At 53.1% G+C, this 27,893-nt stretch overlaps 1 protein-coding gene and 1 non-coding gene across 3 annotated transcripts in view; one reads left to right on the forward strand and one right to left on the reverse strand.

Annotated features, from left to right (window-relative positions):
* LOC148945515 (RNA-binding Raly-like protein) overlaps positions 1-27,893 on the forward strand; it is a 260,929-nt gene that overhangs the window by 93,840 nt on the left and 139,196 nt on the right. The gene's annotated exons all lie outside the window — the stretch shown is intronic.
* LOC148945516 (small nucleolar RNA SNORA17) lies at positions 27,707-27,834 on the reverse strand. The gene has a single exon (XR_016142795.1). It is a non-coding gene; the product is annotated as a small nucleolar RNA SNORA17 (small nucleolar RNA).

Consider the following 27,893-nt stretch of genomic DNA (forward strand, 5'->3'; position numbering starts at 1 on the left):
GTCGTCTCTGTAACGTCTCTGTGTCTTGGTCGTCTCGGGGTCGTCTATGGGTCTAGTCTGTGTGGTGTCTGTGTATTCTGCGCGTGGTGTTAGAGGTGTGGTCGCGGTGCCGTCTCTGTGTCGTGTCTGTGTCGTCTCTGTGTCGACTCTGTGTCGTCTCTCTGTGTGGCCTGTGGGTCGACACTGTGAAGCCTCAGAGTCGTCGGTGTTTCGTCGCGGTGTGTGTGTGGTGTCTTGGTCCGCTCGGTGCGGACTTTGGGTTGTCTCGGTGTTGTCTCTGGCGCCTCTCTGGGTCGTCTAACGGGTTACTCAAGGGGGCGAACAAGCGACAAAACAGTCAATACACAGACACGACACAGAGTCGTCACGTTGTCTTCCCTGTGTATGTGTCGTCTCTGTGGCGCCTTTGTGTCGTCCCTGTGTCACAGATACAACACAGTGTGTCGTCACTGTGTCCGATATGTGTCTGGTTAATCTCGGTGTCCTCACGGTTTCAGCTAGGAGTATTCTAGGATTCTTCAAATATTTTTAGGCTGGTATAAGTCTAGTGTTCGTGGGGGGCGCTGGTAGCTGCCGGCGCGGTGTATTCAATCTGTGTCGAATGGGTGTCACAGATACGACCCAGTGTCGGCAATGAGTCGTCTCTGGGTCGTCTCTGGGTCGGTGTCGTCTCTGTGTTGTCTCTGTGTCGTCGTCTCTGTGTCGTCTCGGTATAGTCTCTGTGCAGTCTCGGTGTCGTCTCTGTGTCGTCGCTGTGTCGTCTCTCTGTGTCGTCTCTGTGTCGACACAGCGACGACACACACACGACACAGAGTATTCTCAGTGTCGTATCTGTGTCTCTGTCGTCTCTGTGTCGTCTCTGTGTCGTCTCTGTGTCGTCTCTGTGTGGTAAATTGGTATTGTATGTGTCGTCTTAGAGGTGGTAAATATGGATCGACTCTTTTCCTGGTCTGTTTCCTCGCGGGGTCTGCTCAGTGTCGTGTAACGTGTCCTGGTGTGTTTGATCTCTTTGTCTGGTCATTGGAATGTCGGGTGCTTACCGGTTTTCCGTCTGATTGTATACAAAGAGAATTCCCAGTTACGACAAAGTTTAATGTATAGGGCTGCGCTTGGGCGTTTTCTTGGCTGGTTGGTATGCATGTCAAATATGGTTCTGATTCGGTTTGTCTAGGCCTTGTCGTCTATTGTTTGTCTTGTCGGGGTATTAGCGGGTTCGTCTCGGTGGTGGGTCGGTTTCTACTCTGTGTCGTCTATGGGTCGGCTCTGTGTCGTCTATCTGTGTAATGTGTGTGGCGTCACCGAGTCGACACTGAGACGACACTGAGTCGTATCTGTGTCGTCTCTGTTTTTGTGTTGTCTCTGTGTCGTCTCTGTGTCTGTGTAGGCTCGGGGTCGTGAGGTTGTCAACTCTACGAATAAGATAAACGTCTCTTTTTATTGTCTTGGTCGGTGTCGTCGCGTGTTCGTTGCTGGTTAGGAGTCTCGTGTACGTCGATGGGCAGTCTCGTGTTCTTAGGTGGGTCCGCACGGGGTCGACACTCTTGTTCGTCTTATAGTGGACACCTTGTCGTGTGTGTTTCGTCTATTGGTCGTTTTCTTGTCAGGGTCTGTGTCGTCTCTGTGTCGTCTCTGTTTCTTCTTCTATTATTCGACAACGGGTATTGTCTTCGGCGTGTCTGTGTATTCTCTTTTTCGTCTCTGTGTCGTCTCTGTGTCGTCTCTCTGTGTCGTCTCTGTGTCGACACATAGACGACATAGAGACGACACAGAGACGACGACACACAGACTACACAGAGACTACACCCAGACGACACCGAACCAGATAATACAATGCGATTCATCTCATAGTCGTCTCTTATACCCCTAAAAGACATATAGACGCCACCGATATGATTCAGAGCCGACAACGAGATAACACATAGACCGAGACGAAACAGACACTGTGTCTTCTCTTTGTCGTGTCTGTGTGGCAACACAGACTCCACCGCAAGAAGACCCAGCGATAACCCAGAGACGACACAGAGACGGCACAGAGACGGCACAGAGACGACGACACAGAGACGACACAGAGACGACACAGACACAGAGACGACACAGAGACGACTCTCTGTGTCATCTATGTAGTCGTCTCTGTGTCGTCTCTGTGACACAGAGACAACCCAGAGACGACACAGAGACGAAACAGAGACGTCAATGAGACGACACAGCGCTGAAACAGCGACGAATAAAAAGAGACTACACCGCGACAACACCGAGCTTACACCTTGTAGACAGCGAGATTACCCAGAAAAACCGACTCACATGAGACTAAACACAGACACACAGCCACTAAAATTTGACACAGAGACGACACAGAGACTACACAGAGACGACATAGAGACTACAACGAGACGACCCCGAGAGAAGAGCTACAGAAGACCCATAGTCGAAACAGAGCCGACACAGACACGGCAAAGACAAGAACCAGCGATGAAAAATCCATTAAAACACCGACACGAAACAGACCCGAAACCGATAAGTCATAGAGATGAAACAGAGCCGATTACTCCACGACTACCCCCAGACGACACACACACGAGCCAGAGACGACAACTAGACTTCACAGACACAGAGACGACACAGAGACGACTCTCGATGTCTAAACTGTGTGGTATCTGGGTCAAAACTTGGACACCGAGACGACCCAGACACTACAACCACCCTGCGACGACTCTGGGTTGACTCTGTGGTTAACCCGAGACGCCCCCGCTCCACGACCCAGCGATGCCAAAGAGACGGCACCCAGCAGTCACCTATCCCATACATCGCCTCCCCGTAGGCGATTCCACAGAGACGAACTCCAGCCCACCCCGACCCGAAACATCAACAGCGCTGCCCCCACCAACGCGCCTCCCCATAGATGACACTGATTTGACTCATTTACGTATCTTGTGCGGACCCCAGCCGACCACGAGAGACGACACAGAGACGACACAGAGACGACACAAATCAGCCCCAGAGCACACAACCAGACGACGACAACTCTCCACCAAAGACCCCGCGCCGCCACACAGATGACTCTCTGTGTCGACGCAGTGGCGGTTCTGTGACAAAGATAAGACACAGATACTACACAGACCCAGAGACGACACCGAGACGACTCTGTGTCGTCTCTGTGTCGACACAGAGACAACACAGAGAGACGAAACAGAGATGACACAGAGACGACACAGAGACGACACAGAGACGGCACATAGACGACACAGCGACGATGACACAGACACGACACAGAGATGACATCGAGGCACAGAGACGACAGCGAGACCACACCGACACGACCCAGACACAGCAACGACACTTAGACGACTCATTGACGACACCGAGACGACACCGAGATACCACACAGAGCCGACACAGAGACGACACAGAGACGACACAGAGACGACACAGAGACGACACAGAGACGACACAGAGACGACACAGACAAAGAGACGACACAGAGAAGACTCTGTGTCGTCTCTGTGTCTTCTCTGTGTCGTCTCTGTGTCGACACAGAGACGACAGAGAGAGACGAAACAGAGACGACACAGAGACGACACAGAGACGCCACAGAGACGGCCCAGAGACCACACAGAGACGCCACAGAGACGACGACACAGAGACGACCCAGAGACGACACGAGACACAGAGACGACACAGAGACGACTACAGTGTACGTCTCTGTGTCGACACAGAGACGACACAGAGAGACGACACAGAGACGACACAGAGACGACACAGACACAGAGACGACTCTCTGTGTCGTCTCTGTGACAAAGAGACGACACAGAGACGACACAGAGACGACACAGACACAGAGACGACACAGAGACGACTCTGTGTCGTCTCTGTGTCGTCTCTGTGTCGACACGAGACGACACAGAGACGGCACAGAGACGACACAGAGACGACACAAAGATGACGACACAGAGACAACCCAGAGACGACACCGACACGACACAGAGACTACACCTAGACGACACAGAGACGGCACAGACGCGACACAGCCACGACAACAAGACGACTATACCGATATGACACAGAGATTATCCAGAGACGACACAGAAAGTTTTCTCCTCATAGACGAGTCTGTTTCGTTGACACCGAGACGACAAAGACACAGAGACGAGACAGACGCACCTGTCTGTGTCGTCTCTGTGACACAGAGACGACAACGACAACACACATAAACGGCCCAGAGACGACACATTGACGACTACTAGACGACTAAGATACGCCCCAGAGATTACAACGAGAGTACAAAGAGACTACCCAGACACAGAGACGACACAGAGACAGAGACACAGAGACGACACAGAGACGACACAGACCCAGCGACGACGCAGAGAGTCGTCTCTGTGTCGTCTCTGTGTCTGTGTCGTCTCTGTGTCATCTCTGTGTCGTCTCTGTGTCGACTCCGTGTCTTCTCTGTGTCGTTGTGTCTGTGTCGTCTCTGTGTCGTCACTGTGCCATCTCTGTTCTGTCTCTCTGTGTCGTCTCTGTGTCGTCTGTGTGTCTGTGTTGTGTCAGTTTAGTCTTTGTGTCACAGAGACGACCAAGAGACGACACATCGATGACTCTGAGAGTCGTCGTTGTGTCGTCTATTTGTCTGTGTCGTCTCTTTGTCGTCTCTGTGTCGTATATGTGTCGTCTCTGTGTCTGTGTGTCTCTGTGTCGTCTCTCTGTGTCGTCGTCTCTGTGTCGTCTCTGTGTCATCGTCTCTGTGTCGTCTCTGTGTCGCGTCTCTGTGTCGTCTCTGTGTGGTCTCTCTGTGTCGTCTCTGTGTCATCTCTGTGTCGTCGTCTCTGTGTCGTCTCTGTGTCGTCTCTGTGTCGTCTCTGTGTTGACACAGAGACGACACAGAGACGACATCTCTGTGTCGTCGCTATGTCGTCTCTGTGTCGTCTCTGTTTCTGTGTCGTTTCTGTGCCGTCTCTGTGTCTGTGTCGTCTCGGAGTCGTGTCGGTGTCTTCTCTGTGTCGTCTCTGTGCCGTCTCTGTGTCGGCACTGTGTCGTCTGTGTGTGTGCTGTTTGTCGTCTCTCGGTGTCGTCTCTTGGGCGACACTGTGACGACACAGAGTCGTCTCAGTGTCGTCTCTGTGTCTGTGTCGTCTCTGTGTCGTCTCTGTGTCGTCTCAGCGTCTGTGTCGTCTCTGTGTCGTGTCTGTGTCGTCTCTGTGTCGTCGTCTCTTTGTCGTCGTCTCTGTGTCGTCTCTGTGTCTTCTCTGTGCCGTCTCTATGTCGTCTTTGTGTCGTCTGTCGTCTTTGTGACGACACAGAGACAACACAGAGACGGCACAGAGACGACACAGAGACGACACAGAGACGACGACACACAGACGCGACACAGAGACGACACAGAGAGAAGACACAGACACGACACATACAAGACACCTATACTATACCTAGTTGGCCCCGTTACGGCGACGTGAAGGCAACTCGCCGACGACACAGAGACGACACAGAGACGCCACAGAGACGACACAGACCCAGACCCGACCATTATCTTCCAAAGAGAAGACAAATATTCCGAGACTAGCATAATACGAGATGACACCTAGACGACACCGAGTCTACACCGAGACAACACCGACATGACCCAAATATGCCCCCGAAACGACACCGACAAAGAGACGGCACAGAGACGACTCTCTGTGTCGTCTCTGTGACACAGACACGACACAGAGAAGACATAGATACTACACACAGAGGACACAGAGAGACGACACAGAGAGACGACACAGAGACGACACAGAGACGACACAGAGACGGCACAGAGATGACACAGAACGACGACGACACAGAGACGACACAGAGACGAAACAGACACAGAGATGACACAGAGACGACTCTCTGTGTCGTCTCTGTGTCGTATCTGTGTCGTCTCTGTGACACAGAGACGACACAGACACAGAGGCGACTCTGTGTCCTCTCTTTGTCGACACAGAGACGACACAGTGAAACGACACAGAGACGACACAGAGACGACACAGAGACCTCACCGAGCCGACAACGACACGCCCCCCCCGCGACGACCACTACCCGAACCATACAAGACAACGCGTCGACACAGACACAGAGACCAAAAATCGATTACACAGAAACAGAGACGACACAGAGACGACTCTGTGTCGTCTCTTGTGTCGTCTCTGTGTCGACACAGAGACGACACAGACACAGAGACAACACAGAGACAACTCAGCGACGTCCCAGATAAGACACAGAGACGGCACCGAGACGACCCCGAGACGACGACAACGCTCAGTCTCCGCCAAAGCCCCGACAACGCCCATAAGAACCACAGAATAACCCGCGCCTACACAGGGACTAGACCGCCACACAAAAGACCCAGATCTGAACCAGACATTCCACACGGGGTCCTCACTGGGACCCCGAGCCGCCATCTAGACGACCCCGCGACGACCCCGAGACCACACCGCTACGACACACACACCTAGCTGAAATAGAGACTACTCTGTGTCGTAACAGTGTGTTCTCTGTGTCGCCACAAAGACGACCCATAGAGACGACACAGAGATGACACAGAGACGACACCGAGACGCCCCAGAGACGACACAGATACCACACAGAGACGACGACTCAGCGACGACACAGAGACGACACGACGACACAGACACAGAGAAGACCCAGAGACGACGCTCTGTGTAATATATGTGTAGTCTTTTTGTTGTCTCTGAGACACAGAGACGACATAGACACTATCACCCCACAGATACGACACTGCTAGGACCCTGCGCCGACACCGCGCCGGCAGATACACGACACCGCGGCGACACAGACACCCCTAAACATAGACTACAACTAGTCGAACCCGACACGACATGAAGATGACACCCAGACGACCCAGACATAGCGACGCCACAGCGACGAATCTCTTTGTCGTCTCTGTGACACAGAGACGACACAGAGACGACAAAGACACCTAGACAACACCGAGACGACTCTTTGTCATCTCTGTGTCGTCTCTGTGTCGTCGCTCTGTCGACCCAGAGACGACACAGAGAGACGACACAGAGACGACACAGAGACGACACAGAGACGACACAGAGACGACACAGAGACGACGACACAGAGACGACACAGACGACGACGACACAGAGACGACTCTCTGAGTCGTCTCTGTGACACAGAGACGACACAGAGACAACACAGAGACGACTCTGTGTCCTCTCTGTGTCGTCTCTGTGTCGTCTCTGTGTCGACACACAGATGACCCCCAGAGACGACACCCAGCTGACACATACACGCCACCGAGACGACACAGAGTCGACAATGAGTATACACCGATATTACACAGAGACGACACAGACACAGAGATGACACAGAGACGACACTCTGGCTAGACGCTGTGACAAAGAGACGACACAGAGACGACACAGACACAGAGACCACACAGAGACGACTCTGTGTCGTCTGTGTCGTCTCTGTGTCGTCTCTGTGTCGACACAGAGACGACACAGAGAGACCACACAAAGACTACACAGATATGACACAGAGACGGCACAGAGACGACACAGAGACGACAACACAGAGACGACACAGAGACGACATAGAGACGACATAGACCCAGAGACGACACAGAGACAACACCGAGACGACGACACAGAGACGACACCGAGACGACACAGAGACAACACCGACACCCAGATGACACCGAGATGACTTTCTGTGTCGTCGCTGTGACACAGAGACGACACAGAGACGACACAGACACGAAACCGAGACCACACAGAGACGACACAGACACAGAGACCAAACAGAGACGACTCTGTGTCGTCTCTGTGTCGTCTCTGTGTCGCCACAAAGACGACACAGAGAGACGACACAGAGACGACACAGAGACGACACAGAGACGGCACAGAGACGATCCAGATACACCACAGAGACGACGACTAAGAGACTACACACAGACGACACAGAGACGACACAGAGAAGACACAGACACGACACAGAGACGACTCTCTGTGTCATCTATGTAGTCTCTGTATCGTGACACAGAGATTACACAGAGATGAAAAAGAGAGAATAAAACTACTTGGCACAGAGCTGTCACCAAGACTGAAGAGAGATGAAAACTATACGATAACGAGACACAGAACATCCCACAACTAAGCGTCGACCACGAGACGACACAGAGACGAACCAGGGACGACCAAGAGACAGACACAGAGACGAACCAGAGACGACCCAGAGACGACTTCGAGACGTAACAGAAAAAGAGGCGAAACAGAGAGACAAAACATATTCGACACAGACACGGCACAGAGACGTCAGATATACGACCCAGAAATGACGACACAGAGATGACACAGAGACGAAAAAGAGATGGCACAGACACGACACAGAGACGACACAGATTCGACACAGACACAGAGACGACACAGAGACGACACACACACAGAGACTACACAGAGACGACTCTCTTTGTCGTCTCTGTGTCGTCTCTGAGACACAGAGACGACACAGAGACGACACAGACACAGAGACGACTCTGTGTCGTCTCTGTGTCGTACACAGAGACGACACAGAGACGACACAGAGATGACACACACACTACACAGATACGACACCGAGACGACACCTAGACGCAACATAGACGAAGACACAGAAACGACACCGAGACGACACAGACACGACACAGACAAATAGACGACCCACAGACTACTCAGACACATAAACGACACAGAGACGACTCTGTGTCGTCTCTGTGTCGTCTCTGTGTCGACACAGAGACGAAACAGAGAGAGACGACACAGAGACGACACAGAGACGACACAGAGACGACACAAATACGGCACAGAGACGACCCAGAGACGACGACACAGAGACGACACAGAGACGACCCAGACACCGAGACGACACACAGACGACTCTCTGTGTCGTCTCTGTGTCGTCTCTGTGACACAGAGACGACACAGACACAGAGACGACACAGAGATGACTGTGTCGTCTCTGTGTCGTCTCTGTGTCGACACAAAGACAACACAGAGAGACGACACAGAGACGACACAGAGACGACACAGAGACGGCACAGAGACGACACAGAGACGACCACAAATAGACGACCCAGATAAGACTCAGAGACCTGACACAGACGGCACAGAGACGACACAGAGACGATGACACAGAGACGACACAGAGACGACACAGACACAGAGACGACTCTGTGTCGTCTATGTGTCGTCACTGTGACGACACAGAGAGAAGACACAGAGAAGACACAGAGAAGACACACAGACGTCACAGAGACGACACAGAGATGACATAGAGACGACGACACAGAGACGACACAGAGACGACACAGAGACGACACAGAGACGACACAGAGACGACACAGAGACGACACAGAGACGCACGACACAGAGACGACACAGAGACGACTCTGTGTCGTCTCTGTCGACACAGAGACGACACAGAGATGACACAGAGATGACACAGACACAGAGACGACACAGAGACGACACCCAGAAGACACAGCGACGACACAGAGACCGCAACGAGACGACACAGATACGACTACCAAGAGACGACACAGAGACGACCCAGAGACGACACAGCCACAGAGATGACACAGAGACGACTCTCTGTGTCGTCTCTGTGACACAGAGTCGACACAGACACCATACAGAGACGAAACACAGATGACAAAGAAACCGCTCTGACCCACAAACTACATAGACACCGAGACGACAAAGAGATGACACAGAGACGACGACACAGAGACGACGCAGAGACGACACAGACACAGAGACGACACAGAGACGACTCTCTGTGTCGTCTCTGTGTCATCTGTGTCATCTCTGTGACACAGACACAGAGACGACACAGAGACGACTCTGTGTCGTCTCTGTGTCGACACAGAGACGACACAGAGACGACACAGAGACGACACAAAGACGGCACCGCCACGAGCACCTAGATGAAACTCAGACGACGACAACACGACGACACAGACACGACAACAACATGAGACAAACAAGAACAAGCAACCTAGATGGCCAAGCCACGACAAAGACACAAAGACAACAAAGAGCCGAATAAGTGTCTTCAGTTGTGCGGCTAAGAGGCACCCCCGAGATGACACAGAGATACAACCCAACGACCACCGCGCGAACAAACCGCCCAGGCCCAGCGATGACAAATCGAAGACGAACCAGAGCTGACACAGAGACGACCAAGAGACGACCACGACACGACACCGACACAAACCTGACGCATAGACGACAAGGAGACGGCACAGATACGCCACAGAGACGGCACAGAGACAGACACTGACACAGAGACGATCTCTGTGTCGTCTCTGTGACACAGAGACGACACAGAGACGACACAGAGCACAGAGCACTGAGACGATCAGAGACGACTCTGTGTCGTCTCTGGGTCTTCACTGTGTCGACACAGAGACGACACAGAGAGACCACACAGAGACGACACAGAGACGACACTGAGACGGCACAGAGACGACCCAGAGCCGACACCGAGACGACGACACAGAGACGACACCGAGACGACACAGAGACGACACGAGAGCACGACCCAGAGACGACTCTCTGTGTCTTATATGTGTCGTCTTTGTGTCGTGTCTGTGACACAGAGACGACACAGAGACTACACAGACACAGATACGACACAGAGCCGATACTGCGACGAACCAGAGACGGCAGAGAGACGACACAGCGGCTACCACTAGACACCGAAACCGAGACGACACCAAGTCGAAACAGAGACGACACAGAGAGTAAACATAGACGCCCAAGACACAGAGACGACACAGAGACGACTCTCAGTGTCGTCTCTGTGACACAGAGACGACACAGAGACGACACAGACACAGAGACAACACAGAGACGACACTGTTTCGTCTTTGTGTCGTCTCTGTGTCGTCTCTGTGTCGACACAGAGACGACACAGAGAGACGACACAGAGACGACACAGAGACGACACAGAGACGACACGACACAGAGACGACACAGAGACGACACAGAGACGACTCTCTGTGTCGTCTCTGTGACAGAGACGACACAGAGACGACACTGACACAGAGACGACACAGAGACGACTCTGTGTCATCTGTGTCGCCTCTGTGTTGTCTCTGTGTCGACACAGAGACGACACAGAGACGACGACACAGAGACTAAACAGAGACGACACCGAGACGGCACAGAGACGACACAGAGACGACACAGAGAAGACACAGAGACGACACAGACACAGAGACGACACAGTGACGACTCACTGTGTCTTCTATGTGACACAGAGACCACACAGAGAAGACACAGACACAGAGACGACACAGAGACGACTCTGTGTCGTCTTTGTGTCGTCGCTGTGTCGACACAGAGACGACACAGAGAGACGGCACAGAGACTACACAGAGATGACACAGAGACGGCACAGAGACGACACAGAGACGACGACACAGAGACGACACAGAGACGACATAGAGACGACACAGACACAGAGACGACACAGAGACTACACAGAAACGACGACACAGAGACGACACAGAGACGACACAGAGACAACACCGACCCACATATGACACAGACAGGACTTTCTGTGTCGTCTCTGTGACACAGAGACGACATCTAGACGACAAAGAGACGACACAGCGACGACACCGAGACGACACAGACACAGAGCATAAACCGAGACGACTCTGTGTCGTCTGTGTGTCTTCTCTGTGTCGACACACAGACGACACAGAGAGACGACACAGAGACGACACAGAGACGACACAGAGACGGCACAGAGACGACACAGAGACACCACAGAGACGACGACTCAGAGACGACCCCGAGACTATACAGAGACGACACATAGACGACACAGACACAGAGACGACAAAGAGACGACTCTCTGTGTCATCAATGTGTCGTCTTTGTGTCGTCTCTGTGACACAGTGACGACACAGACACGACCAACACCCATATACGACAAATAGACGACACAGAGACGAAACAGAGACGGCAGAGAGACGACACAGAGACGACACAGAGACAACGAAACAGAGACGACAAAGAGTCGACCCCGAGACGACACAAGAGATGATACAGAGACGACGACACAGAGACGACACAGAGACGACATAGAGACGACACAGAGACGACACAGAGAAACAACACAGAGACGACACAGAGACGACACAGAGCCGGCACAGAGACGACACAGAGACGACGACACAGAGACGACACAGAGACGACACAGAGACGGACACAGAGACGACACCGCGACGACGACACCGCGACCCCCCAGCGCCAACACCGCAACTGCGACGACAAACAGATGACTCTCTGTTGCGTAGCTATGTCCTTTTGGTGACACAGAGACGACCCCGAGCCGACACAGACACAGAGACGACTCTGTGTCGTCTCTGTGTCGTCTCTGTGTTGACACAGAGACGACACAGTGAAACCACACACAGACGACCCAGAGACGACAAAGAGACGTCACAGAGACGACACACAGACTACACATAGACAACCACCCCGAGCCGACCCCGAGCAGAACGAGACACGACACCGACAACAAGACTACCACCACAATACCCCGACCCAGACCCCCCACCCCGACTACACTGTGTTTTATATGTTACGAGGCTGGTGGGCCAAATAGACTAAAACTTTTGAAGACACAGAGACGACACAGAGACGACACAGAGACGACCCCACAACCGCAAACAGACCAACCACAGACGACGACACAGAGACGACACCGAGACGACACAGACCCAGACACGATACTGCGACGACTCTCTGTGTCGTCTCTGTGTCGTTTCTGTGACACAGAGACGACACAGACACAGAGACGACACAGAGACGACTCTGTGCGTCTCTGTGTCGTCTCAGTGTCGACACAGAGACAACACAGAGAGACGACACAGAGACGACACAGAGACGACACAGAGACGGCACAGAGACGACACCGAGAAGACGACACAGAGACGACATCGAGACGACACAGAGACGACACAGAGGCACAGAGACGACACAGAGACGACACAGAGACGATGACACAGAGACGACACAGAGCCGACACAGACAAAGAGACGACTCTGTGTTGTCTCTGTGTCGACACAAAGACAACACAGAGAGACGACACAGAGACGACACAGAGACGGCACAGAGATGACACAGAGATGACACAGAGACGACGACACAGAGACGACACAGAGACGACACAGAGACGGCACCGAGACGCCACAGCGATGACACAGCGACGATGACACCGAGCCGACACAGAGACGACCCAGACCCAGAGACGACCCCGAGACGACTCTGTGTCGTCTCTGTGTCATCTCTGTGTCGTCTCTGTGTCGACACAGAGACGATACAGAGAGACGACGAACACAGAGACGACACAGAGACGACACAGAGACGGCACAGAGACGACACAGAGATGGAACAGAGACGACTACACAGAGACGACACAGAGACGACACAGCGACGGCAAAGCGAATACACAGAAACTACACAGTCAAGACTACAAAGAGACAACCCCGAGACGACACAGAAACTACACCTACACAGAGACACCACCGCGACAACACTGAGACGAAACAGAGATGGCACACAGACAACAAAGAGAGGACACATAGACGACGACACAGAGACGACACAGAGACGACACAGACACAGATACGACACCGAGACCACTCTGTGTGTCATCTCTTAGACACCGACACGAAACCCCCCCATAGACTACTCATAGAATACTCTTTGTCGTGTATTGTTTGACCCAGCGCATACACACCCAAGGCACAGAGACGACACAGAGACGACCAAACTAAGATTCCCACCAGCAGACCCAGCCAAGACACCCAGAAGACCCCCAGACGACACAGCTCATACCACTCGCCGGCACAGAGACGAACAATAGACGACACAACGACGAAGATACAGAGACGACACAGAGACGACACCTAGCCTTGACTACACCCTCCCGACTAGTTTACGTCGACAACGCGCCGACACACACACCGAGACGATACCGAGGCAACTGTCTTTGTCGTCTCTGGGACACAGCGACGACACTGAGACGACACAGAGATGACACAGAGACGGCACAGAGACGACACAGAGACGACACAAAGACGACGACACAGAGACGACACTGTCGACACAGAGACGACACAGAGTCGTCTCTGTGTCTCGTCTCTGTGTCTCTGTGTCGTCTCTGTGTCGTCTCTGTGTCATAGAGACGACACAGAGAGTCGTCTCTGTGTCGTCTCTGTGTCTGTGTTGTCTCTGTGTCGTCTCTGTGTCTTCTCTGTGTAGTCTCTGGTTCGTATCACTGTGTCGTCTCTGTGTAGACAAAGAGACTTCACAGAGAAAACACAGAGTCGTCTCTCTGTCGTGTCGGTGTCTGTGTCGTCTCGGTGTCACAGAGAGGACACATAAACGACACAGAGATGACACAGAGAGTAATCTCTGTGTCGTCTCTGTCTCTGGTTCTTGTCGGGGTCGTCTCTGTGTCGTCTTTGTGTAGTGTATGTGTGATCTCTGTGTCGTCGTCTCTTTGTCGTATTTGGGTCATCGCTGTGCCGTCTTTGTGTCATCTCTGTGTTGTCTCTGTGTCATCTCTCTGTGTCGCCTCTGTGTGGACACAGAGACGACACAGAGCCGACACAGAGTCGTCTCTGTTTCGTCTCGGGGTCTGTGTCATCTCTGTGTCGTCTCTGTGTCTTCTCTTTATCGTCTCGGTGTCGTCTCGTCGGCACAGAAAAGCCTCATTGAGTCGTATCGGTGTGATCTAGGTCTCTGGGTCTTCTATGTGTCGTCTAGGTGGTTTCGTCTCGGGTGAGTGTCGGTGTATGGGAGGTGGCATCGCGTGATCGTCTCTGTGTCTTCTCGCGAAATCTTCTCGGTGTCGAAACATAACATAAAACGATACTTCCAAGTGTCGTCTGTGTTGCGTGGCTGTGTCTGTGTCGTCTCTGTGTCGTCTAGGGTTCTGGGTCGTGTAGGGTTCGTCTCTGTGTAAGTTGAGCGTGGTCGGCTAGGGGACGTCTGTTTTGCGTCTCTGTGTCGTCTCTGTGTAGTATCGGTGTCTGTGTCGTCTCTGTGTCGTCTCTGTGTCGTCTCACTGTCGTCTCGGTGTCGTCGTCTGGGTGTCGTCTCTGTGTCGTCTCTGTGCCGTCTCTGTGTAGTCTCTGTGTCTTCTCTGTGTCGTCTCTCTGTGTCGTATCTGTGTCGACACAGAGACGACACAGAAACGACACAGAGACGACACAGAGATGACACAGAGTCGTCTCTGTGTCGTCTCCGTGTCTGTGTCGTTTCGGTGTCGTATCTGGGTTGTCTCTGGGTCGTCTCTGTGCTCTGTGTAGTAGTCTCTGTGTCGTATCGGTGCCGTCTTTGTGTCTTCTCTGTGTCGGAGCTGTTTTGTTACTCTTTTTCGTCTCTGTGTTGACACAGAGACGACACAGAGACGACACACAGAGTCGTCTCTGTGTCGTGTCTGTGTCTGTGTCGTCTCTGTGTCGTCTCTGTGTCGACACAGAGACGACACGACACGAGTCGTCTCTGTGTCGATCATCAGTGTCGTCTCTGTGTCGTCTCTGTGTCGTCTCATGTGATCGACACAGAGACGACGACACAGAGACGACACAGAGACGACACAGAGACGGCACAGAGACGACACAGACGACGACACAGAGACGACACAGAGATCGACACAGAGACGACACAGTGACACACGATGACGACACAGAGACGACTCTCTGTGTCGTCTCTGTGACACAGAGACGACACAGAGACGACACAGACACAGAGACGACACAGAGACGACTCTGTGTCGTCTCTGTGTCTACACAGAGACGACACAGAGAGACGACACTAGAGATGACACAGAGACGACACAGAGACGGCACAGAGACGACACAGAGACGACACAGAGCTGACACAGAGACGACACAGAGACGACATCAGAGACGACACGAGACGACACAGAGACGACACAGAGACGACACAGAGACGACGACACAGAGACGACACCGAGACGACACAGAGACGACAAAGAGACGGCACAGAGATGACACACAGACGACTCTCTGTGTCGTCTCTGTGACACCGAGACGACACCGAGATGACACAGACACGGCACCGAGACCACACAGACACGCCGACACAGAGACGACACCGAGACGACTCTGTGTCGTCTCTGTGTCGTCTCTGTGTCGACACAAAGTCATCTCTGTCATCTCTGTGTCACAGTCGTCTCTGTGTCATCTGTGTCTCTCTGTCACAGAGTCATCTCTGTGTCTGTGTCGTCTCTGTGTCGTCTCTGTGTCTGTGTCGTCTCTGTGTCATCTCTGTGTCGTCGTCTCTGTGTCGTCTCTGTGTTGTCTCTATGTCGTCTCTGTGTCGTCTCTGGGTCGTCTCGGGGTCGTCCTCTCTGTGGCGTCTTTTAGCCTTCTCGGTTTTTTCTCTGTGTCGTCTCTAATTCTTCCGTGTGTCGTCTCTCTGTGTCGTCTCTGTGTCATCTTTCTGTCGTCTATGTGTCGTATGTATGCCGTCTGTTTGCCGTGTCTGCTACGTCTCTGTGTAATCTCTGTGTCGTGTCACTGCCGTCTCATTTTCGTTATCTCGTTTCCGTCTGGTATTCGTCTCTTTTTAGTCTCTTGGTCGTCTCTTTGTCGTGTCTATGTCTTCTCTGTGTCTGTGTCGTCTCTGTGTCGTCTCTGTGTCGACACAGAGACGACACAGAGACGACACATAGACGACACAGAGAGTAGTCTCTGTGTCGTCTCTGTGTCTGTTTCGTCTCTGTGTCGTCTCTGTGTCGTCTCTGTGTCGTCGTCTCTGTGTCGTCTCTGTGGCGTCTCGGTTTCGAGTCTGTGTGAACTCTGTGTCGTGTCTGTTTCGTCTCTTGTTGTCTTCTCGGTGTCTGTGTCGTCTCTGTGTCGTCTGTGGGTCACAGAGACGACTCAGAGTGTCGTCTCGGTGTAGTCAGGGGTTGTGTGTCGTCTCGGTGTCGTCTCGTGGTCGTCTTGCTGTCTCGTTTCTTGGTCGTCCCAGAGACGCAACAGTATCGTCTATGTGTAGTCTCGGTGTCTGTGTCGTCTCTTTGTCGTCTCGGTGTCGTCGTCCCTGTGTCGTCTGTGTGTCATCTCTGTGTCGTCTCTGTGTCTGTGTCATCTCTGTGTCGTGTCTGTGTTGTCTGTGTGTCTTCTGTGTGTCGTCGTCCCGGGGTGATCGTCTCTGGGTCGTCTCTGTTTCGGCTGGGTGTGGACTTTGGGTCGAGTGTGGTGGGCGTCTCGGTGTCGACACATTGACGACACATTGTCATCTCTGTGTCTGTGTCGTCTCTCTGTCGTGTGTTTGTCATCTACGTATCTTATCTGTGTCAAATAAATGACACAGAGAGTCGTCTCTGTGTCTGTGTCGTCTCTGTGTTGTCTCTGTGTCGTCGTCTCTGGGTCGTCTCTGTGTCGTCTCTGTGCCGTCTCTGTGTCGTCTCTGTGTCGTCTCTGTGTCGTCTCTCTGTGTCGTCTCTGTGTCGACACAGAGACGACACAGAGACGACACAGAGTCGCCTTTGTGTCGTCTCTGTGTCTGTGTCGTCTCTGGGTCCCCGAGACGACACAGAGTGTCGTCTCGGTGTCATCTCAGTGTCTGTGTCGTCTGTGTGGTGTCTGTGTGTGGTCTCCGTGTAGGCTGTGTGGTGTCTCTGTGTCGTCTCTGTGTCACAGAGACGACACAGAGATGACACAGAGAGTCGTCTCTGTGTCGTCTCTGTGTCTGTGTCGTCTCTGTGTCGTCTCTGTGCCGTCGTCTCTGTGTCGTCTCTGTGCCGGCTCTGTGTCGTCTCTGTGTCGTCTCTGTGTGTCGACACAGAGACGACAAAGAGAGGACACAGAGTCGTCTCCGTGTCGTCTCTGTGTCGTCTCTGTGTCACATAGACGACACAGAGAGTCGTCTCTGTGTCGTCTCTGTGTCGTCTCTGTGTCGTCGTTGTGTCGTCAACTCTTTGTCGTCTCTGTGCCGCCTCTGTGTCGTGTCTGTGTCGTCTCTGTGTCTGTGTCGTCTCTGTGTCGTCTCTGTGTCGTCTCGTGTCGTCGTCTCTGCGTCGTCGTCTCTGTGTCGTCTCTGTATCGCTTCTGTGCCGTCTCTGTGTCGTCTCTGTGTCGTCTCTGTGTCGTCTCTGTGCCATCTCTGTGTCATCTCTGGGTCGTTTCTGTTTCGTGTCTGTGTCATCTCTCTGTTTCGTCTCTGTGTCTGTGTCGTCTCTTTGTCGTCTCTGTGTCTGTGTCGTCTCTGTGTCGTCTCTTGTGTCGTCTCTGTGTCGTCTCTGTGCCGTCTCTGTGTCTGTCGTCTCTGTGTCGTCTCTCTGTGTCGTCTCTGTGTCGTCTCTGTACGAGACGACTCAGAGTGTCGTCTCTGTGTGGTCTTTGTGTCGGTGTCGTCTCTGTGTCATCTCTGTGTCGTCGCTGTGTTGTCTCTGTGTTGTTGTCTCTTTGTCGTCTCTGTGTCGTATTTGTGTCGTCGTCTCTGTGTCGTCTCTGTGTCGTCTCTGTGTCGTCGTCCACAGAGACGACACAGAGTCGTCTCTGTGTCTGTGTCTGATCTCTGTGTCGTCTCTGTGTCACAGAGACGACAAGAGACGACACAGAGATGACACAGAGAGTCGTCTCTGTGTCGTCTCTGTGTCTGTGTCGTCTATGTGTTGTCTCTGTGTCGTCTCTGTGTGGTCGTCTCTGTGTCGTCTCTGTGTCGTCTCTGTGCCATCTATTTGTTGTCTCTGTGTCGTCTCTCTGTTTCGGCTCTGTGTTGACACAGAGACGACACAGAGACGACACAGAGTCGTCTCTGTGTCTGTGTCGTCTCTGTGTGTGTGTCGTCTCTGTGTCGTCTCTGTGTCGTCTCTGTGTCGTCACTGTGTCGTCGACTCGGTGTCGACTCTGTGTCGTCTCTGTGCCGTCTCGGTGTCGTCTTTTGTGTCGTCTCTGTGTCGTCTCTCTGTGTCGTCTCTGTGACGACACAGAGACGACACAAAGACGACACAGAGATGACACAGAGTCGTCTCTGTGTCGTCTCTGTGTCGGTGTAGTCTCTCTGTCGGCTCGGTGTCGTCTCTGTGTCGTCTCTGGGTCGTCGCTGGGTCGGCTCTGTGTCGTCTCGGTGTCGTCGTCTCTGTGTCGTCTCTGTGTCGTCTCTTAGACATCTCTGTGTCGTCTCTGGGTTTGTGTCGTCTCGGTTTCGTGTATGGGTCGTCGTCTCGATGTCGTCTCTGTGTCGTCTCTGTGACGGAGTGGCTGGGTCGACTCGTTGTCGTCTCGGTGACGTAAGTGGGGCGTCTCGGTGTCGTCTCTCTGTGTCGTGTCGGGGTCCCCACTGCGCCGACACAGAGTTGTCTCGGGGGCGGGTCGATGTCTGGGTCGTCTCGGTGTCGTCTCTTGGTCATCGCTGGGTCGTCTCGGGGGCACAGAGACGACACCTACCCTCCACTGAGACGACAACCAGAGTCGTCGGAGTGTCGTCACTGTGTCTGTGTCGTCTCTGTTGCGGCTTTGTGTCGTCTGTGTGACGTCTAGGTGTCATCGTCTCTGTGTCGTATATGTGTCGTCTCGGTTCCGTATCTGTGTCGTCTCTGTGTCGTGCGTCTCTGTGTCGTCTCTGTGTCTGTGTCGTCTCTGTGTCGTCTTGGACACAGAGACGACACCGAGAGTCGACTCTGTGTCATCACTGTGTCTGTTTCGTCTCTGTGTCAACGCTGTGTCGTGTCTGTGTCGTGTCTGTGTCTGTGTCGTCTCTGTGTCGTCTCTGTGTCGTCGTCGCGGTGTCATTTCTAGTGGGGCTCGGAGTATGTTGCATCTCGTTGTCGTCTCTGTGAAGTGTAGGGGTCGTGTCAGGGTCGTCTCAGAGTAGGAGTGTCGTGGTCGTCTCTGGGCCATCGCGCGGCCATCTCGTTTTAGACTCTGTGTGGTCTCTGTGTCGTCTCTCTGTGTCGCCTCTGTGTCTGTGTCGTCTCTGTGTCGTCTCTTTGTCACAGAGACGACACAGAGACGACTCATAGAGTCGTCTCTTTGTCGTCTCAGTGTCTGTGTCGTCTCTGTGTCGTCTCTGTGGCGTCTCTGTCGTCGTTTCTGTGTCGTCTCTGTGTCGTCTCTGTGTCGTCTCTGGGTCGTCTCTGTGTCTTCTCTCTGTGTCGTTTCTGGTACGACACAGAGACTTCACAGTGACGACACCTTGTCGGGTAGGTTTGGGAGGGGGGTCTGTGGAGTCGCGGGGTCTGGGTCTGATCTGTGTCTTTGTTGTCTCGGTGTCGTCTCTTTGTCGTCTCTGTGTCGTTCTATGTGTCGTCTCTGTGTCGTCTCTGTGCCGTCTCTCTGTGTCGTTTCTGGGTCGACACAGAGACGACACAGAGACGCCACAGAGTTGTCTCTGTGTTGTCTCGGTGTCTTTGTCGTCGATGGGTCTGTGTCGTCTCTGTGTCTTCTATGTGTCGGTGTCATGTGTGGGCAGTCTCTGGGTGTGGTCTGTGTCGTCTAGTTGTCGTCTAGGTGCCGTCTCTGTGCCGTCTCTGTGTCGTCTCTGTTTCGTCTCTCTGTGTCGTCTCTGTGTCGACACAGAGACGACACAGAGACGACTCTGTGTCGTCTCTGTGTCGACACAGAAACGACACAGAGAGACGACACAGAGACGACACAGAGTTGTCTCTGTGTCGTCTCTGTGTCTGGGTCATCTCTGTGTCGTCTCTGTGTCACAGAGACGACACAGAGAGTCGTGTCGTCTCTGTGTCGTCGTACGACACAGAGACGTCTCAGTGTCGAATCGGGCTCGTAGTCATGTTTTGTTCGTCTCGGGGTCATATCGTGTTCAGCGAGGTGTCCATCATAAACTAAAGTGTGGTGTCTCTGTGTCGTCTGTGTGGCTTATTAGGCGCTTTGTCGTCTATTGGTGTGGTCTTGGTAGGAGGCTGTGGGTCATCGCTGTGTCATCGAGCCGCCGTCTCTTTGTCGTCTCTGTGTCGGACGCGAGACACGAGACGACACAGAGTCGTCTCTGTGTCTGTGTCGTCTGTGTCGTCTCTGTGTCACAGAGACGACACAGCGACGACACAGAGTGTCGTCTCGGTGTCTTCGCTGTGTCGGGGGTAACTCGGGTTCGTCTCGGTGTCGTCTCGGCGTCGTCGTCTCTGTGTCGTCTCTGTGTCGTCTCGGTGCTGTCTCTTTGTCATCTCTGTGTTGTCTCTGTGTCGTTTCTGTGTCGTCTCTCTGTGTCGTCTCTGTGTCGACACAGACGACACAGAGACGACACAGAGACGACACAGAGACGGCACAGAGACGACACACAGAGACGACACAGAGATGACACAGACACGACACAGAGATGACACAGACAGACACGACACAGAGACGACTCTCTGTCGTCTCTGTGTCGTCTCTGTGACACAGAGACGACACAGAGACGACATAGAGACGACAAAGAGACGACGACACAGAGACGACAAAGAGACGACGACACAGAGACGACACAGAGACGACTCTGTGTCGTTTCTGTGTCGACACAGAAACGAGACAGAGAGACGACAACGAGACTAACAATAGCCTAACCCGAGCCGCACTCGCGCCGAGCACTCAACAGGGCTGACACTTTGACGAGAATGATTTTCTTCTCATTTGCGGCTAAGAGTCCCAAAGACGACACCCAGCCTCCCCCCCCCACCAGCAGACCCAGAGAGATGCCCCAGCGAAGACCCCAATAAGGACCAGAAACGACACCGAGACGACACAGAGACGACGACACAGAGACGACACAGCGACGACACAAAGACGACACAGAGACGACACACACACAGACACGACACAGAGACGACACAGCGAGTCTCTGGGTCGGCTCTGTGTCAGCGTCATCGCTTTGTCGTCTCTCTGTCGGCGCTTTTGCTGCGGTTTGTCGTCATCTCGTTGGCTTCACTGTTCTGTGGCGTTGTCAACTCGTTGGCGTCTCTTTTGCGTCTCTCTGGGGCTGCTGGTGGTCTGTGTCGTCTCTGTGTCGTCTTTTTGTCACAGAGACGAACCATATTCGTCAAAGTTTCGCGTCGCTTTTTCATCAATTGGTCTTTCGCGGCGCGGTGTCATCTCTGGTTAGTCTCTGGGTCGCCTCTGTGTCTGTGTCGTCTCTTTTTAGTATCTGTGTCGTTTTGTCTGGGTCGTCTTAGTTACGGCTCTGTGTCATATCTATGTCGTCTCTGTGTCGTCTCTGTGTCGTCTCTCTTTGGTCTCTGTGTCACAGAGACGACACAGAGAGTCGTCACTGTGTCGTCAATGTGTCTGTGTCGTCTCTTTGTCGTCGCAGTGTAGTCTCGTTGTAGTCTCTGTGTCTGTGTCGTCTCTGTGTCGTCTCTGTGTCGTCGGCTAGTTGTCATCGCGAGGTCGGGTCGGGGTCGGGTTCGTGTATTTGGCGTCTCGGTTTAGTGTATGGTTCGGCGCGGTTTAGTGTGGTTGTAGTCGGGTCTTAGGTGTCTCGCGGCCATGTCGCGGTCGTCTCTTTTTCGTCTGTGTGTCGTCTCTCTGTCGTGTATCGGTGTCACCTCTGTGTCTGGGTCGTCTCTGTGTGGTCTCTGTGTCACAGAGACGACACTGAGACCACACTGTGAGTCGTCTCGGTGTGGTCTCTGGGTCTGTGTAGTATCTGTGTCGTCTCTGTGTCGTCTCTGTGTCGTCGTCTCTGTGTCGTCTCTGTGTCGTCTCTGTGCCGTGTCGGTGTCGGCTCGTTGTTGTCTCTGTGTGGTCTCTGTGTCGTCGTCTCTGTGTCGTCTCTGTGTCGTCTATGTGCCGTCTATGTGTTGTCTCTGTGTCGTCTCTGTGTCGTATCTGTGTGTAGTCTCTGTGTCAACACAGAGAAGACACAGAGACGACACAGAGTCGTCTCTGTGTCGTCTCTGTGTCTGTGTCGTCGCTATGTTTTGTTAGTCTCGGTGTCGTCTCTGTGTCTGTGTCATCTCTTTCTAGTCTGTGTGTTGTCTCTGTGTCGTCTCGGTATCGTCTCTGTGTCGTCGTCTATGTGTCGTCTCTGTGTCGTCTCTGTGCGGTCTCTGTGTCGTCTGTGTTTCGTCTCTCTGTGTCGTCTCTGTGTCGACACCGAGACGACACAGAGACGACTCTGTTTGGTCTCTGTGTCGACACAGAAACGACACAGAGAGACGACACAGAGACGACACAGAGTCGTCTCGGTGTCGTGGCTCTGTCTGTGTCATCTCGGTGTCGTCGCTGTGTCACAGCGACGACAAAGAGACGACACAGAGAGTCGTCTCTGTGTCGTCTCTCTGCGTCTTCTCTTTGTCGACACAGAGACGACCCAGAGACGACACAGAGTCGTCTCTGTGTCGGTTTCGTCTCTGTGTCGTCTCTGTGTCGTCGCTGTGTTGTCTCTGTGTCACATAGACGACACAGAGTGTCGTCGCGGTGTCGTCTCGGGGTGGTTTTTTTGGCGGTTTCATCTATGTGTCGTCGGTTTTGCGTCGGCGCTGTGTCCATCTTTGTGTCGTCTCTGTGTCGTCTCTGTGCTCTGTGCTCTGTGTCGTCTCTGTGTCGTCTCTGTGTCATGTCGAGACGACACAGAGACGACACAGAGACGACACAGAGACGGCACAGAGACGACACAGAGACGACTACATAGAGATGACACCCACACGATACAGAGATGAGACAGACCCGACACCGAGATAACCACGAGACGACCCCTACACGCCTACCCCGAGACGAAACAGACACAGACATGACACTGCGATGACACTGTGTTGTCTCTGTGTCAACCCCGAACTGAGACAGAGAGACGACACCGCAACTACACAGACACGAACCACAGCCGACAACGACCCACACCCTACCCCGCCCCGACACTCAGTGTAGACTAATAGCCAAACAGATTCCACAGAGAACCCACAGAAACAGAGCCGCCACAGAGAGACGAACCAATGTCGACACATCGACTGCCGAGAGACGAACACGCGAAACATAACAGCCGATGACAACTAGCCGACACCTACACGACGCAAAGATGACCCAGAGACGACACACACACACACACCACACAGAGACGACAAAGCGAGTTATCCCGGTGTTATGATTGTTTCTGTGTCGTCTCTGTGTCGTCTTTGTGTCGTATCGGTGTCGTCTCTGAGTTGTCGTCTCTTTGGCGTCTGGGGTACGTATCGTAGTCGTCTCTGTTTAGTGTATGTGTCGTCTCTATGTGTCGTAACTGTGTAGGTTTCGTATCGGTGTCTTCTGTGTTTCACATATACGACTCCGAGTGTCGTCGAGGTGTCATCACGGTGTATATCTCGTCTCTGTGTCGGCTAGGTGTCGTCTCTCTGTGTCGTCTCTGTGTCGTCTTTGTGTCGTCGTCTCTGTGTCGTCTTTGTGTCATCTCTGTATCTGTGTCGTCTCTGGGTTTTCTCTTTGTCACAGAGACAACACACAGAGTCGTCTGTGTGTCGTCTCTGTGTCTATGTTGTCTCTGTGTCTGTGTCGTCTCTGTGTCTTATCGGTTCTGGCTCGGAGCCGTGTCTGTGTCGTCGTCTGTTTGTCGTCTCTGTGCCGTCTGTGTGCCGTCTCTCTGTGTCGTCTCTGTGTCGACACGAGACGACACTGAGACGACACAGAGTCGTTTCTGTGTCGTCTCCTTGTCTGTGTCGTCTCTGTGTCTGTGTCGTCTCTGTGTCGTCTCTTTGTCACAGAGACGACACAGAGTCACAGAGACGACACAGAGAGTCGTCTGTGTGTCGTCTTTGTGGCTGTGTCGTCTCTGTGTGGTCTCTGTGTCGTCGTCTCTGTGTCGTCTCTGTGTCGCCTCTGTTGCGTCACTGTTTCGTGTCTGTGTCGTCTCTCTGTTTCGTCTCTGTGTCGACACAGAGAATACACAGAGACGACACAGAGTCGTCTCTGTGTCGTCTCTGTGTCTGTGTCGTGTCTGTGTCTGTGTCGTCTCTGTGTTGTGTCTGTGTCGTCTCTGTGTCGTCGTCTCTGTGGCGTTTCTGTGCCTTCTCTGTGCCGTCTATGTGTTGGCGCGTGTTCGTCTCTCTGGGTCTTCGGGTGTTCGACACAGAGACGACACAGAGACTTATCTTTTTCGTCGCGGTGTCTGGTCGGTGTCTTGTTATAAGCTGGGTCTGGGTCAGCGAGGTTGAATGTGGGTTTAAACGAGACGCTCCCTAGACACAGTGACGACATAGCGATTCGTCTCGTTGGGATCTCTGTGTCTGTGTTGTTTCTGTGTCGTACGACACTGAGATGACACAGTACTCAGTGTCGTCTCTGTGTCGTCTCTGTGTCGTCGTCTCTGTGTCGTCTCTGTGTCGTCTCTGTGTCGTCTCTGTGTCGACACAGAGACGACACAGAGACGACACAGACGACACAGAGACGACACAGAGACAGAGACGACACAGAGACGACTCTCTGTGTCGTCTCTGTGTCGTCTCTGTGTCGTCTCAGTCAGAGACGACACAGAGACGACACAGAGACGACACAGAGACGACACAGAGTCGTCTCTGTGTCTGTGTCGTCTCTGTGTCGACACAGAGACGACACAGTGTCGTACGTCTCTGTGTCGTCTCTGTGTCGTCTCTGTGTCTTCTCTCTGTGTCGTCTCTGTGTCTGTGTCGTCTCTGTGTCGTCTCTCTGTGTCGTCTCTGTGTCACAGAAACGACACAGAGACGACACAGAGTCGTCTCTGTGTCGTCTCTGTGTCGTCTCTGTGTCGTCTCGTGTGTCGTGTCTTTGTCGTCTATGTGCCGTCTCTGTGTCGTCTCTATGTCGTCGTCTCTGTGTCGTCTCTGTGTCGTCTCTGTGTCACAGAGACGACACAAAGAGTCGACATCAGAGTCGTCTCTGTGTCTGTGTCTGCTCCGTGTCTGTGTCGTCTCTGTGTCGTCTCTGTGTCGTCTCTGTGTCGTCTCTGTGTCGTCGTCTCTGTGTCGTCTCTGGGTTGTCTCTGTGTCGTCGTCTCTGTGTCGTCTCTGTGTCGACACAGAGACGACACAGAGACGACACAGAGTCGTCTCTGTGTCGTCTCTGTGTCTGTGTCGTCTCTGTGTCTGTGTCGTCTCTGTGTCGTCTCTATGTCACAGAGACGACACAGAGACACAGAGCGGACACTGAGAGTCGTCTCGTTTTCGTCTTTGTGTGTGTGTCGTCTCGGAGTCGTCTCGGTGTCGTAGTCTCTTTGTCGTCTCTGTGTCGTCTCTGTGCCGTCTCTGTGTGGTCTCGGTGTCGTCTCTGTGTGTCGTCTCTGTGTCGACACAAAGACAACACTGAGACGACACAGAGTCGTCTCTGTGTAGTCTCTGTTTATGTGTCGTCTCTGTGTGTAGGGAGTCTCTTTGTCGTCTCGGTGTAGTCTAGGTTTCGTCTCGTTGTCGTCGTATATGTTGCGTTTCTAGGTCGTCTCTGTGACGTCGATGTGTCGTGTATGTTTTGAATCGATGTTTCGTCTCTGAGTCGACCCAGACACGACACAGAGACGACACAGAGTCGTCTCTGTGTCGTCTCTTTGTCTTTGTCGTCTCTGTGTCGTTCTGTGTCGTCTCTGTGTCGTCTCTGTTGTCACAGAGACGACACAGAGACACAGAGACGACACAGAGAGTCGTCTCTTTGTCGTCTGTGTCGTCCCTGTGTCGTCTCTGTGTCAGACGTGACACAGAGACGACACAGACACAGAGACGACACAGAGTCGTCTCTGTGCTCGTCTCTGTGTCGTCTCTGTGTCTGTCGTCTCTGTGTCGTCTCTGTGTCGTCGTCACAGAGACGGCTCTGTGTCGTCATAGACACAGAGACGACACAGAGATGTCAGAGACGACACAGTGTCGTCTCTGTGTCGTCTCTGTGTCGTCTCTGTGTCGTCACAGAGACGACACAGAGACGACACAGAGACGACACAGAGATCGTCTCTGTGTCGTCTCAGTGTCGTCTCGTGTCGTCGACACAGAGACGACACAGAGTCGTCTCTGACGTCAGAGACGTCTCTGTGTCGTCTCTGTGTCGTCTCTGTGAAGTCTCTGTGTCATCTCTGTGTCGTCTCAGAGTCGTCACAGAGACGACACAGAGACGACACAGAGACGGCACTGAGACGACACAGAGACGATCACAGAGACGACACAGAGACGAAACAGACACAGAGATGACACAGAGACGACTCTCTGTGTCGTCTCGTTGTGGTCTCTGTGGCACAAAGTCGACACAGAGACGACACAGAGACGATCTGTGTCGACACAGTGACGATCGACACAGAGACGACTCAGAGTCGACTCAGTGTCGTGTCTGTGTCGTCTCTGTGTCGTCTCTGTGTCGTCACAGAGACGACACAGAGACGACACAGAGACGACACAGAGTCGTCTCTGTGTCGTGCTCAGTGTCGACACAGAGAGAAGACACAGAGACGACACAGAGACGACTCAGAGTCCGCACAGTGACGATCGACACTGAGACGACACAGAGACGTCACAGACTCAGAGACGACACAGACACAGAGACGACACAGAGTCGTCTCTGTGTCGTCTCTGTGTCGTCTCTGTGTCGACACAGAGACGACACAGAGACGACAGAGTCATCACGAGACGACACAGAGACGACTACAGTGACGTCACTTATACGACACAGAGACTACACAGAGACGACACAGAGACGACACAGAGACGACACAGAGTCGACGACTAGAGACGACACAGAGACGTCGACACAGAGACGACACTGAGATGACACAGACACAGAGACGATCTCTGTGTCGTCGTCTCTGTGTCGTCTCTGTGACACAGAGACGACACAGAGACGACACAGAGACGACACGAGACGACACAGACTCAGAGACGACACAGAGACGACACAGACGAGTCGACTCTGTGTCGTCTCTGTGTCG

Source organism: Artemia sp. Qi Xiang Cuo, chromosome 13 (assembly GCF_049724085.1).
Source record: "Artemia sp. Qi Xiang Cuo chromosome 13, ASM4972408v1, whole genome shotgun sequence".
NCBI classification, from domain to species: Eukaryota; Metazoa; Arthropoda; class Branchiopoda; order Anostraca; family Artemiidae; genus Artemia; species Artemia sp. Qi Xiang Cuo.